Source organism: Arachis hypogaea, chromosome 16 (genome assembly GCF_003086295.3).
Source record: "Arachis hypogaea cultivar Tifrunner chromosome 16, arahy.Tifrunner.gnm2.J5K5, whole genome shotgun sequence".
NCBI classification, from domain to species: domain Eukaryota; kingdom Viridiplantae; phylum Streptophyta; class Magnoliopsida; order Fabales; family Fabaceae; genus Arachis; species Arachis hypogaea.
The window spans coordinates 72,972,457-72,986,634 of record NC_092051.1 but is presented as its reverse complement, the minus strand read 5'-3'; the positions used below and the strand labels follow the sequence as shown (position 1 = coordinate 72,986,634).

Here is a 14,178-nt window from a genome sequence, read left to right as displayed (position 1 = left end):
AGTGGGCTCTCATGGAGCCTCACAGATACTCAGAGCATGATGATGGCCTCTTAACACCAAACTTAGAGTTTGGTTGTGGCCTTCCAACACCAAACTTAGAGTTTGAATGTGGGGATTTTGTTTGAATCTGCATTGAGAGAAGCTTTCTATGCTTCCTCTCCATGGTTACAGAGGGAGATCCTTGAGCTTTAAACACAAGGGAGTCCTCATTCACTTGAAGGACCAATTCTCCTCTGTCAACATCAATCATAGCTTTTGCTGTGGCTAGGAAAGGTCTGCCAAGGATGATGGATTCATCCATACACTTCCCAGTGTCTAGGATTATGAAATCAGCAGCCACGTACCAAGACATCCTTTACAAGTCCATAAGCCTGTTTTCTTGAATCGTCTGCCATCTCTAGTGAGATTCTTGCAGCTTGTACCTCAAGGATTCCTAGCTTCTCCATTACAGAGAGAGGCATGAGGTTTATGCTTGACCCTAGGTCACACGGAGCCTTCTCAAAGGTCATGATGCCTATGGTATAAGGTATTGAGAACTTTCCAAGATCTTGTCTCTTCAGAGGTAATTTCTGCCTAGTCAAGTCATCCAATTCTTTGGTGAGCAAGGGGGGTTCCTCCTCCCAAGTCTCATTACCAAATAGCTTGGCATTTAGCTTCATGATTGCTCCAAGGTACTTAGCAACTTGTTCTTCAGTAACATCTTCATCCTCTTCAGAGGAAGAATACTCATCAGAGCTCATGAATGGCAAAAGTAAATTCAATAGAATCTCTATGGTCTCAGTGTGAGCCTCAGATTCCCATGGTTCCTCATTAGGAAACTCCTTGGAGGCCAGTGGACGTCCATTGAGGTCTTCCTTAGTGGAAATCACTGCCTCTTCCTCCTCTCCAGGTTCGGCCGTGTGGGTAATATTGATGGCCTTGCACTCTCTTTTTGGATTCTCTTCTGTATTACTTAGGAGAGTACTAGGAGGGAGTTCAGTAATTTTCTTACTCAGCTGACCCACTTGTGCCTCCAAATTTCTAATGGAGGATCTTATTTCAGTCATAAAACTTTGAGTGGTTTTAATTAGATCAAAGACTACAGTTGCTAAGTCAGAGTGGATCTGCTTAGAATTCTCTGTCTGTTGCTGAGAAGATGATGGAAAAGGCTTGCTATTGCTAAACCTATTTCTTCCACCATTATTGTTGTTGAAGCCTTGTTGAGGCCTCTGTTGATCCTTCCATGAGAGGTTTGGATGATTTCTCCATGAAGGATTATAAGTGTTTTCATAGGGTTCTCCCATGTAATTCACCTCTTCCATTGCTGGGTTCTCAGGATCATAAGCTTCTTCTTCAGATGAAGCTTCTTTGGTACTGCCTGTTGCTACTTGCATTCCAGACAGACTTTGAGAAATCATATTGACTTGTTTAGTCAATATTTTATTCTGAGCCAATATGGCATTCAGTGTATCAATCTCAGGAACTCCTTTCTTCTGATTGGTCCCATTATTCACAGGATTCCTTTCAGAAGTATACATGAATTGGTTATTTTCAACCATTTCAATGAGTTCCTAAGCTTCTACAGGCGTCTTCTTCAGATGAAGAGATCCTCCAGCAGAGCTGTCCAATGACATCTTGGACAGTTCCGATAGACCATCATAGAAAATACCTATGATGCTCCATTCTGAAAGCATGTTAGAAGGACACCTTTTGATCTATTGCTTGTATCTTTCCCAGGCTTCATAGAGGGATTCACCTTCCTTCTGTCTGAAGGTTTGGACTTCCACTCTAAGCTTGCTCAATTTTTGAGGTGGAAAGAATTTTGCCAAGAAGGCATTGACTAGATTTTCCCAAGAGTTCAGGCCTTCTTTAGGTTGTGAATCCAACCATGTTCTAGCTCTGTCTCTTACAGCAAAGGGAAAAAGCATAAGCTTGTAGACCTCGGGATCAACCCCATTGGTCTTGACAGTGTCACAGATTTGCAAGAATTCAGCTAAGAACTGATGAGGATCTTCCAATGGAAGTCCATAAAACTTGCAATTCTGTTGCATCAGAGAAACTAATTGAGGCTTAAGCTCAAAGTTGTTTGCTCCAATGGCAGGGATTGAGATGCTTCTCCCACAGAAGTCAGGATTAGGTGCAGTAAAGTCACCAAGCACCTTCCTTGCATTGTTGGCATTGTTGTTATTTTCGGCTGTCATGACTTCTTCTTATTTGAAAAGTTCTGTTAGGTCCTCTATAGAGAGTTGTACTTTAGCTTCTCTTAGCTTTCTCTTCAAGGTCCTTTCAGGTTCAGGATCAGCTTCAACAAGAATACCTTTGTCCTTGCTCTTGCTCATATGAAAGGAGAGGAGAAGAAAATTTGGAATCCTCTATGTTACAGTATAGAGATTCCTTGAGGTGTCAGAGGTAAAGAAGAATAGAAGGAGAAGGTAGAGAAGAAGGAATTCGAACTTATGAAGAGGGATAGAGTTTGAATTGTACATTGAGGAAGAGTGTTAGTCCATAAATAGAAGGATGTGAGAAGAGGGGAAGAATTTTCAAAAATAAAGTAAAAAGATTTTAAAATAATTAAGAGACATTTTGAAAATTTGATAAATAATTTTCGAAAACTAAGATTGGGGAAGAAATTAAGTGATTTTAAAAAAAAAAGATTTTGAAATTAAAAAAAAAATATATGATTGAAACTTAATTTTGAAAAAGATGTGATTGAAAAGACATGATTGAGAAGATATGATTGAGAATCAAATTTAAAAGAAGAAAGTTTTTAAAATTAAAGTTGATTACTTGACCAACAAGAAATTAAAAGATATGATTCTAGAATTAAAACTTTTGATCCTTTCTTATTAGGCAAGTAACAACTTGAAAATTTTGAATTAAATCACTAATTGTAGCAAGGATTTTTGAAAATAGTAATAAATAAAAAAAATTGAAAAGAAATTGATTTTGAAAAGATATGATTGAAAAGATATGATTTGAAAAAAAATTTGATTTTAAAAAATTCTGAAAATTTGAAAAAGATTTGAATTAAAAACAAAATCTTCCCTCTAGTGTCCTCCTGGCGTAAACGCCCAAAATGGTATCCATTCTGGCGTTTAACGCCCAAAATGCTATCTTTTTGGGCGTTTAACACCCTGGCTGGCGTTTAAACGCCAGTTTTCCTTCTTCACTGGGCGTTTTGAACGCCTAGCTTTTTCTGTGTAATTCCTCTGCCGAATGTTATGAATCTTCAATTCTCTGTGTTACTGACTTGAAAAGATACAATTTTAAAAATTTTTGAATTTTAATGATGAGAAATAATAATAAAAAAATGCAGTTGAGATCAAATAAACAATGCATGCAAGACACCAAACTCAGAAGTTTGTATACTAAGGACTATAATAATTTAAAAATGCATGTAAGAAACAACAAAAGACACAAAATAAGAGAAATTAAAGATCAGAGCACTGAAATCATCAAGAACAACTTGAAGATCAATAAAGAACATAATGCATATATTCGAAAAAATGCAAGAAGAATAAAGACATGCAATTGACACCAAACTTAAAATTAGACACTAGACTCAAACAAGAAACATAAAATATTTTTGATTTTCAGATTTTATAAATTTTTTTGTGATTTTTCAAAAATTATATGGAAAAGAAAAATAAGGTTTTCAAAATTTTTAATAAGAATTCCAGGAATCATGCAATGTTAGTCTAAAACTCCGGTCCAGGAATTAAACATGGCTTACTAGCCAGCCAAGCTTTCAGTGAAAGCTTCTGTCCAAAACACTAGACATGGCCAATGGCCAGCCAAGCTTTAGCAGATCATTACTTTCAACAGCAAAATTGATAGAAATCAACAAGCTCTTGTGATGATAAGTTGAAACCTCGGTCCAAAAGATTAGACATGGCTTCACAGCCAGTCAGACTTCAACAAATCATCATGAAACTCTAGAATTCATTCTTAAAAACTCTGAAGAACAGAATAAAAATATTTTTCTATTTTTGAAAATACTTTTCGAAAATAAAAGTAAAATGCTTAAACATAAAATAAAATTACCTAATCTAAGCAACAAGATGAACTGTCAGTTGTCCAAATTCGAACAGTCCCCGGCAACGGCGCCAAAACCTTGGTGCACGAAATTGTGATCATCAATGGCACCAACAACTTAGTACCCACAATTGTAATCTCAACTCTTTGTCACAACTCCGCACAACTAACCGGCAAGTGCACTGGGTCGTCCAAGTAATAAACCTTACGTGAGTAAGGGTCGATCCCACGGAGACTGTCGGCTTGAAGCAAGCTATGGTCACCTTGTAAATCTCAGTCAGGCGGATTCAAATGGTTATGGAGAATTGATAATTAAAATATGAATAAAACATAAAATAAGATAGAGATACTTATGTAATTCATTGGTAGGAATTTCAGATAAGCGTATGAAGATGCTTTGTTCCTTCTGAACCTCTGCTTTCCTATTGCCTTCTTCCAATCATTCATACTCCTTTCCATGGCAAGATTTATGTTGAGCATCACCGTTGTCAATGGCTACTTCCCGTCCTCTCAGTGAAAATGTTCCAAATGCGCTGTCACCGCACGGCTAATCATCTGTCGGTTCTCGATCATGTTAGAATAGGATCCATTGATCCTTTTGCGTCTGTCACTACGCCCAACACTCGTGAGTTTGAAGCTCGTCACAGTCATCCCTTCCCAGATCCTACTCAAAATACCACAGACAAGGTTTAGACTTTCCGGATCTCAGGAATGGCCACCAATAATTCTAGCCTATACCACGAGGGTTCTAATCTTAGATTAGAAACCCAAGAGATACACATTCAAGCTTGATTGCATGTAGAATGGAAGTGGTTGTCAGGCACACGTTCATAGGTGAGAACGAGTGTATATCTTAGAGAAGAAGTAGGCGTGAATTGAATAGAAAAACAGTAGTACTTTGCATTAATTCATGAAGAACAGCAGAGCTCCACACCTTAATCTATGTTGTGTAGAAACTCCACCGTTGAAAATACATAAGAACAAGAGAGTCTAAGCATGGATGAATGGCCAGCCTCCCAAAGATGAAAAGTATATAAAAGTATGATCAAGTGTGTAAAAGGTCTCCAAATACAATAGTAAAAGGTCCTATTTATAGAAAACTAGTAACCCAGAGTTTACAGAAATGAGTAAAGGATGCAGAATCCACTTCCGGGCCCACTTGGTGTGTGCTTGGCCTGACCGTTGAAGCTTTCATGTGTAGAGGCTTTTCTTGGAGTTAAACGCCAGCTTTTGTGCCAGTTTGGGCGTTTAACTCCAGCTTTTATGCCAGTTCTGGCGTTTCGACGCCAAAAATTCTATGCTGACTTGGAACGCCAGTTTGGGCCATCAAATCTCGGGCAAAGTATGGACTATTAATATTGCTAGAAAGCCCAGGATGTCTAATTTCCAATGCAATTGAGAGTGTGCCAATTGGGCTTCTGTAGCTCCAGAAAATCCACTTCGAGTGCAGGGAGGTCAGAATCCAACAGCATCTGCAGTCCTTTTTCAGCCTCTGAATCAGATTTTTGCTCAGGTCCCTCAATTTCAGCCAGAAAATACCTGAAATCACAGAAAAACACACAAACTCATAGTAAAGTCCAGATATGTGATTTTTATTTAAAAAATAATAAAAACATAATAAAAACTAACTAAAATATACTAAAAACATACTAAAAACAATGCCAAAAAGCGTATAAATTATCTGCTCATCACTTGTCCTCCATGAGCTCCACATGACCATATGGAAACACCTTGAGTATGGTGAAAGGTCCTGACCATCTAGACTTCAGTTTTCCATGGAAGAACTTGAGTATTGAGTTGTAGAGTAACACTTTCTGTCCTTCAGTGAACTCCCTTCTTGCTATCTTTTGGTCATGCCACCTTTTTGTGTTCTTTTTGTAGATTTTTGCACTCTCATATGCTTGATTCTTAAGCTCCTCCAGCTCATTGAGTTGCATTAAACTCTTTTCTCCAGCAGCTTGCTCATCATAGTTTAACATCTTTAGAGCTAATAAGATATGATCTAAACTTGTCAAAAGCAAAAACTATGGCTAAAAGCTCTTTCTCCGTGGTGGTATAGTTCCTTTGATTATTATTGAGAACCTTGCTAGCATAGTAAACAACATGTACTAGCTTGTCTTTCCTCTGTCCTAGAACAGCACCAACGGCAAAATCAGATGCATCACACATTAGTTCAAAGGGAAGATCCCAGCTTGGTGGTGCTATAATAGGTGCATGATTTCATGTTTCCTTTCCCAAGGTTCCCATGAAACCCAATGGTATTCAATCTCTTTCCCAAGATAATTGAATACTAAGCATTAAGAACGAAATTCCTTCAAGCAAATCAAAGAGAAGATGAAGAGAAGAAGGATTTCACTATCATTCATCCATCAAGTACAACAGAGCTCCCTCTCTCAATGAGAGGGAAGTTAGCTACTCATAGCTCAAAAAGTACTCAAAAGTGAAGTGTAAAAGTGGATCTAAAACTGACTGCTTAACCCCCTTCTTCAGTACTCCTTGGGGGTATTTATACTGTAACAACCCTGATTTTCGAGTATGCGAGATCTTTTTCGAAGGCACGGATTTCGCCAGAAGATCAGTAAAGGGAACACCTCTTCTATATCAACAAGTATCTCAATCCTCATTGTCATTATGTCATCCTTAAGCTAGAACCTTTTCCGAGGCAAGCTCGATAACGCGGTCACGAAGAACCTAGTTTTTGAACCGTATCGGTTGGCAGTTTTGATTCTGATTTTCGTAAATAGTCTCTGTTTGATGAACCGGACTCGATTCATGAGAGGAGAGAGATAATAGTATAATATTATCATTATATTAGTATTAGAAAATGCTTGAATGATATTATAAGGTTACCTGGTCTGTTTTAGTTAAAAACAGGAAATCGGTTTAACTGGTGCAGCTTAGCACTGGCACTCTCTGATGACTTTAGCAATGCTAAGGCCTCATCATACATGTTCTATTCTCATAATAAATATGTTACTAGTGTCATTTATGCTAGTAGCTCAGAAAATAATTTTTAGATATGTTTTTACGATTGTTCCGATACATCTAGTTTTAGTAGTTGTACACCAGAGATATTTTAATATTATTTTAATCTACCTCCAAGCCAACCAATCACAACTCACCCTACACCCCCAAGACCTCCAAGGCTGTCTCATTTCATCATTTTGGCCGAAAATAACAAGAGAGAAAAGAGAGAAACTTTCATGAACACTTAATCTTCAAAGCTTGATTTCTTCTGAACTAAAACTCAAATCAAAACTCCGATTTCACCAAAATGATCCTTTCTTCTTCCTCTACATAACCATGTGACTTATCAAGGCTGGAAATAAGGTGAGATGGTTGTCTCCCTCCCTCTACAATTCGGTTTTCAAGGAAACATGCTTAAACAAGAATTTTCTTGATGTTCTTCCTTAGATCTCTTGCTTAGCTTGACTTGTGGGCCAAAGATCTTTGATTTCCTGAACGTTTAAGGTGAGGATAATTTTCCTAAGATGCTGCTGAAGTTCGTTTAGTTGATGGTTTAAAGTTTTAAAGTTGTTCTTGATGTGTTTTAGGAGGAAAAAGTGCTTTAAGAACACTTCAAAGAGTAACTGGATTTGGAGCAGCAAATCAAGGTAGGGTTTGACGAATTTAATCTTGATTGATTATGTTTGAGTTGTGTGATTATGATATGGTTTGGCTGTGCTTCAAATTGATGATTTATATGAGTGATTCTTGTTGAAATTTTGGTGAAAATTTGATGAATTTTGATGATATTCAACTTTGAAATTATGTTCTTTATGGCTACTGGAAAAATGAAACCTAGACCTTAAATTGAAGTTCAATTTTTGTTAAAATCATGTAGAAAATATGGGGTTTTAGTGGCTCGGAATTTATTTTGAATTTTGGTAAAAATCGGTTGCTGAAAAGACTGAAAAACGGGTAAAAACAGAGAAAGAATCTGAAGAATACATGTAGAACACGAAGAACACTTTGAGTGTGATGAAGAACATTGAAGAACACCTTTTAGATCTTAAAAAGGGCAAGGTTGTAATTATTTTGGTGTTTGAGGGGTTATTTGGTAATTTTTGAAAGTTATGGTGGTTAAAGTAGAAATATTAAAAGTTACTGTGGTAAAAAGTGAATTTTGAAAGTGAAAAGGTACAGGCAAGATAATTTTCAAAAATTTAATGATAAAATAATAAATAATAATAAAATATTAAATAATAATATTAATTAAAAATAATATTTTAATAAAAATAATAAAATAATACGGAAAAGACAGTTTTCTGTAAAAGCTTTAGAAAGATAACTTTAAGCGTAGAATCTCATAATTACCATCATAAAACACTTAGTGAGTGGTAAAAAATATTAGTAAGGCTAAGATAAAGGAAACATAAAAAGTTAAAGAAAAGATAAAAACTAAAGAAAAGTCTGTAAAGTTTTAATAACAGAAAATCAGACAGAGATTAGTGAACGAACTAGGGCAACACAGTTAGTCCTTGAATTGCGACTAGGGTTAGGTATTATATGAAAAGTTAGACTGTTTCGGTATAGACTTAATGAACCTATACTTGGGACAGGCTAACTATTCATACCGAAATTTACATAAGCTTTAAATATATACGTTAGGTAGAGAAACCAGAGAAGAGTAAAGAGATACAGAGAAAAAAGTAATCAGAACAGAGTAATAAGACAAAGAGAAAAGAGTAATATAATAAAGAGTTAAGCCTTGTGGCATGATATTCTATTGTATATTTATCTGCTGTTTTTCCGTTGGCCCTAGAGGTCCTGTAAGCCCAAGTTCACTTACAGTAAGTTGTTATTCCTGTAGGCCGAAGTTCACATACAGTGAATATCAATTGTGTAGCTCAGGGTGTTGCTTCTGTAGGCCGAAGTTCACCTACAGAGAGTTGTAATACCTGTAAGCCGAAGTTCACTTACAGGGGCGCTATTTCTGTAAGCCGAAGTTCACTTACAGAGGTGCTATTTCTATAGGCCGAAGTTCACCTACAGAAAGTTGTTGTGCTGTAATTAGACTATTTCTGTAAGCCGAAGTTCACTTACAGAGGTGTTATTTCTGTAGGCCGAAGTTCACCTACAGAAAGTTGTTGTGTTGTGTTTAGACTATTCTTGTAAGCCGAAGTTCACTTACGGGAGTGCTATTTCGGTAGGCCGAAGTTCACCTACAGAAAATAAGCCATATCTAGGACTAGTTCCTAGGTAATGTCGGGCTGTAGGGTGTAAACCGACACGTGAGCTCATGGCCTGCATAGGACAGACATGCATCATACTTAGTTGCGCATTTCCTCTGTTATGATTGTCGTTTGAATGTATGCTTTCTTTGTTTTCATTCTATTCTCTGTGTTTGTGTTTTGTTTTCTTGTATTCTTTTGTTTGTGTTTTACTTTTGATTTTCTCTATTTATCTGTTTCTTCTGTCTACTGCTTCTCGGTATTCTGCTATTTATCTGCTAAACAACATGGAATTAATGAACTTAACTAATAACCCCGGCCCTACTAAGAACTCCCCAGTTCTTACCCCTTCTCTCTCCCTTCCCCCTTCAGATGGAAGCATCAGTTCCCTTCCGTAATTCATTGACGATCGTACACAAAAAAGGATTCCGCTCTAGGTAGTCTTCTGAGTCTAGAGTGAACTCCGTTTCTGTTTATATGTATATACTGTGAGACCAGCCAACGTCTGCACCCCGTTCATATGCGCACTTTAGCCTAAATCCTGTGTACGAGACCCGTGTTGTGTGGCTACTTGATGAGGTACCAGAGAGATGTTATATGGCAATGTCTGATCGTGCAAAGGAGTAGTAAATGATGTTCTACCTTTTGCTGATGTTCCACCTGGCTTGATTTTTGAAGACTTAGAACGTACTTTCCCTCGCTTTAGTAGTTTAGAGGGACTAGGTGAGTATAGAGTCTAGGCTAGCCTGGGTGCCAGCTTAGGGACTTCTTGAACAGGTCAGGGCCTAGGATGTTGTATGTATATATATGTATATAGTTATTATCTAGCTATATCTAGTGGTGTTCTAACTAAAAGTCTATACTTAAATAAAAGTTGGATCATGAATGTTGTTAACTGCTTGTGATGTATTTATGTGTGGTTGTTTATAACCGTTTTATCTGTTATCAGTTGTGAATTGATTATGAACAATTTCGCCTATTAATCCAAATGTTTTCAAAAAAAAAAATACCCCGCAAATTAACTACGTTTTTAACAATGAATCAGGCTCATATGATAAAATAATAGATAATAATTACGAAGACAAATTGGTAGTGCTCAGTTTCTGGTATGATCTAAACATATTGAAAATTGGGTCGTTACATATACTACTCCTAGTAAGATAAAAGAATTACAAAAGTGAAAAAGGAAAATTACATTTTGGAGGGAAAAGAAAACACTCAATAAGCATGACTTCTTAGCTGGCGTGTGGCTGGCGCTTCTCTGGCATGTCACGTGCCCTTCATTTCCAGCTTGGCATGCCACGCCTAATCCTTCAAGTGGCACGCTCGTCCCTCTCTCAACCTTGGCGTGCCACGCCTTCGAACTCAAGTGGCACGCCATAGTGGATTTCTTGTGTTGGCGTGCCACGCCTTCGAGCTCAAGTGGCACGCCCCTTTCCTTTCTCACTTCTCTTTGCCTCTGGAAACTTGTACTAGCATGCCACACCCAAGGTCTGGCATGCCACGCCCTTGCTTTGTGCTTGGCTAGGCTTCTCTGGAAAGTTGAACTAGCGTGGCACGCCCAGGGTCAGGCGTGCCACGCCCCTTTTGTGAGTGAGTGGTTCCTCTGTTTGGCGTGCCACACCACGAACTCAAGTGGCACGCACCAATGCTTTGCTCTGAATGACACTAGCGTGCCATGCCTGGTTGCTCAAGTGGCACGCCTAAATGAAGAATAGTGAATGGCGTGCCACGCCTTTGATACCAAGTGGCACGCCCCATGTAATTGGCCTCCTTCACCTCTCTGGAAACTTAAACCAGCGTGCCATGCCTAGAGGCTGGCGTGCCACGCCCATGATCTTGTCTTGGTTCCAGTGGTTGGCGTGCCACGCCTCAGTCTTCAAGTGGCACGCCATAGTGAAATGCCAAGGTTTGCATGCCACGCCTTCGATACCAAGTGGCACGCCCAGTCCTTGCTTTTGATCCTTTGTGCATTGGCGTGCCACGCTTAGTTGCTCAAGTGGCACGCCCAGTCTTTAATTGCCTTCAACCCCCTTCTCTGGATTATTGTACCAGCGTGCCACGCCATGCTGCTCAAGTGGCACGCCCATGGATTTGTGAACTCTTCAAGCTTGAGGTGCCACCCCTGGGTTCTCAAGTGGCACGCCCAAGTGACTTCTTTGGGCTGGCGTGCCACGACTTCGATACCAAGTGGCACGCCATAGTGAAGGTTCTTCTTGGAATGGTGAGTTGGCGTGCGACGCCCCTTTGCTCAAGTGCCACGCCCAGTCTCTGGCGTGCCACGCCCACATGTATGCTTGGACTTCTTCTCTGGACTTTAGTACTGGTGTGCCACGCCCAGCTCCTGGCGTGCCTGATGAGAGAACTTTTGCGTGGTCTAGAAATTTGCGGATAAATCTTCGTTGCAAGTATAGTTTCTAAACCTTCAAAAGTCCTTTCACACAAACGTTTTGGTTGTCACAAGTAACAAACCCCTTTTTATTATTGATAACCGAGTATTTAAACCTCGGGTCTTCTCAAGGAATTGCAGGGAGGTATGTTCTTATTATTGATTATGAGTTTGTAAATTAGGGGTTTTAGAAATTAGGGAGCAGTATGTTGCATAAGAAGAATAAAATAAATAAATAACTATAAAATAAACTCTTGGCAAGGTATGAAAATAGGAAGTCCTATCCTTGTTATCCTTATCAATTGTAATGAGAATTAGATTTTTCTCCCACTTTGTTGACCTCTAACTATGAAGGTAAGTTAAGTGGATGAATTAATTTTTATTCCTTAGGTCCTAGTCTTTCCTTGGGAAAGGCTAGAGTTATTGGAACTCGAATTAATTCTTGAAGAATTCTAATTTTCAATCAACAATGAGTTTGATAACTCAAGTGTTTACAATGATTCAACCAAAGCCAAAAGGGAAGAAAGTCTACTTGAATGAAAATAACTTGGATAAACACAGAGCATTAATAAATTAAAGAGAGCAATCATAAGTCTGAAATACCTCAAATTATATTAAATAAAATATTCAAATCATAACATGGAAAAGTTCATAAATTAAATTGGGAAAATAAATAAAAATAAAGAACCTGTGATTGAGAGTCGCTCCTAAAACTAAGAGAAATCCTAAATCCTAATCCTAAGAGAGAGGAGAGAACCTCTCTCTCTAAAAACTACATCTAAATCTTAAAATTGTAAATATGAGAGTGTGATTATGAATGGATACATACCTCCAGTTTACAGCCTCTAATCTGTGTTTTCTGGGCCGAGAACTGGGTCAGAAACAACCCAGAATTCGCTGGTTGCGAATTCAACATGCTGAATTTTCGTCACTGCGACGCGTCCGCATGGAGCACGCGGTCGCGTCGCCTAGCGGTCGGGCAATTATGGGATATTATATATCAAATCGAAGCCCCGGACGTTAACTTTCCAACGCAACTGGAACTGCGTCGTTTGGACCGCTGTAGCTCAAGTTATGACTGTTTGAATGCAAAGAGGTCAGGCTGACAGCTTTGCAGTTTCTTCAACGTCTTGTACTCCTTCCACTTTTGCATGCTTCTTTTCCATCCTCCAAGCCATTCTTGCCCTATAATCTCTGAAAGAACTTAACACACATATCAAGTCATCTAATGGTAATAAGAGAGGATTAATAATAAGCAAATATAAGATCAAAGAAGCATGTTTTCAATCATAGCACAAAATCAGGAAGGAGTTGTAAAACCATGCAAATAGTATGAATAAGTGGGTAAAGAGTTAATAAAATCCACTCAATTGAGCACAAGATAAACCATAAAATAGTGGTTTATCAACCTCCCCACACTTAAACAATAGCATGTCCTCATGCTAAGCTCAAGAGAAACTATAAAGGTGAAGGAAAATGGTAGAATGTATGAAATGCAACTATATGCAGAATGTTTCTACCTACTTGGTTAAAAGTAAAATAAGTTCTCCAAGACAAATATAAATCAGATTCCACTAATTCAAATCATACAAAGTAAAGTACAAGTAAACTTGCAAGAAGAAAATAGCTCATGAAAGCAGGGAACAAGGAATTGAGCATCGAACCCTCACTGGTAGTGTATACACTCTAATCACTCAAGTGTTTTAGGTTCGATTCTCTCAATTCTCTACTAACCTTGCTTTCTAAGGCTTGCTCTTCTTCTACCAATCAACATAAATTTAATGCACAGATACACATATCAAGAGGTCTTTTAAGGGTTGTAATGGGGTTAGGGTCAAGGTAGGATTGTATTTGGCCAAGTGGACTAAAATCTGAATCCTTAATTAACTCAAACTTTTCACCTAACTTTAGACAATCCATGTAATCATAATACCACATCTAACTATCCATTAACCTTGTTTTCCACATTTTCATGCATTCTAATTTCAAGTACAGTAGATATGCATTGCTTTCACCATTTACTTTGGGGTATTTTGTCCCTTTTTACTTATTTTCTCTTTTTCTTTCTTTTTCTCTCTCTTTATATATATATATATATATATATATATATATATATATATATTTTTTTTTTCTTTTTCTTTTTCTTTTGTTTTTCTCAATGCATATGATTAAATTATTGAATGCATGAACATGTCCTAAACATTTCTTTCACATTTTCATAAAGATATATAACACCTAATTCTCAAACCAAATGTTTCGAAACCCACTTTTCCCACACTTAAATCATAAGCACCCTCACTAGTCTAAGCTAACCAAGGATTCAAATTAAGGACATTATTGTTTTCCGCTTAGAGTTAGTGATGAGCTAAAATAAAAAATAAAAGGGGTAAAATAGGCTCAAATTGGTTTGAAAAGGATAATGAAAGGTAAGGCCATATGGGTATGTAAGCTCAGTGAAACAAAGGCCTCAATCATGTAAGTGTATGCATACATCAAATAATGGAAATATAGAATTAAGCAAGACAAAGATCACAATTTTAGAGAGAAAAATACACACTAAAACAGAATATTGGTTGATAAAATGCAACCAATTCAAATAGG

At 37.8% G+C, this 14,178-nt stretch overlaps 1 non-coding gene across 1 annotated transcript; it reads left to right on the top strand.

Moving 5' to 3' along the window:
- The first annotated feature begins 1,667 nt into the window (after positions 1-1,667).
- Positions 1,668-1,775, top strand: LOC112760495 (small nucleolar RNA R71). Its single transcript, XR_003180932.1, has one exon. It is a non-coding gene; the product is annotated as a small nucleolar RNA R71 (small nucleolar RNA).
- Positions 1,776-14,178: the final 12,403 nt, after the last annotated feature.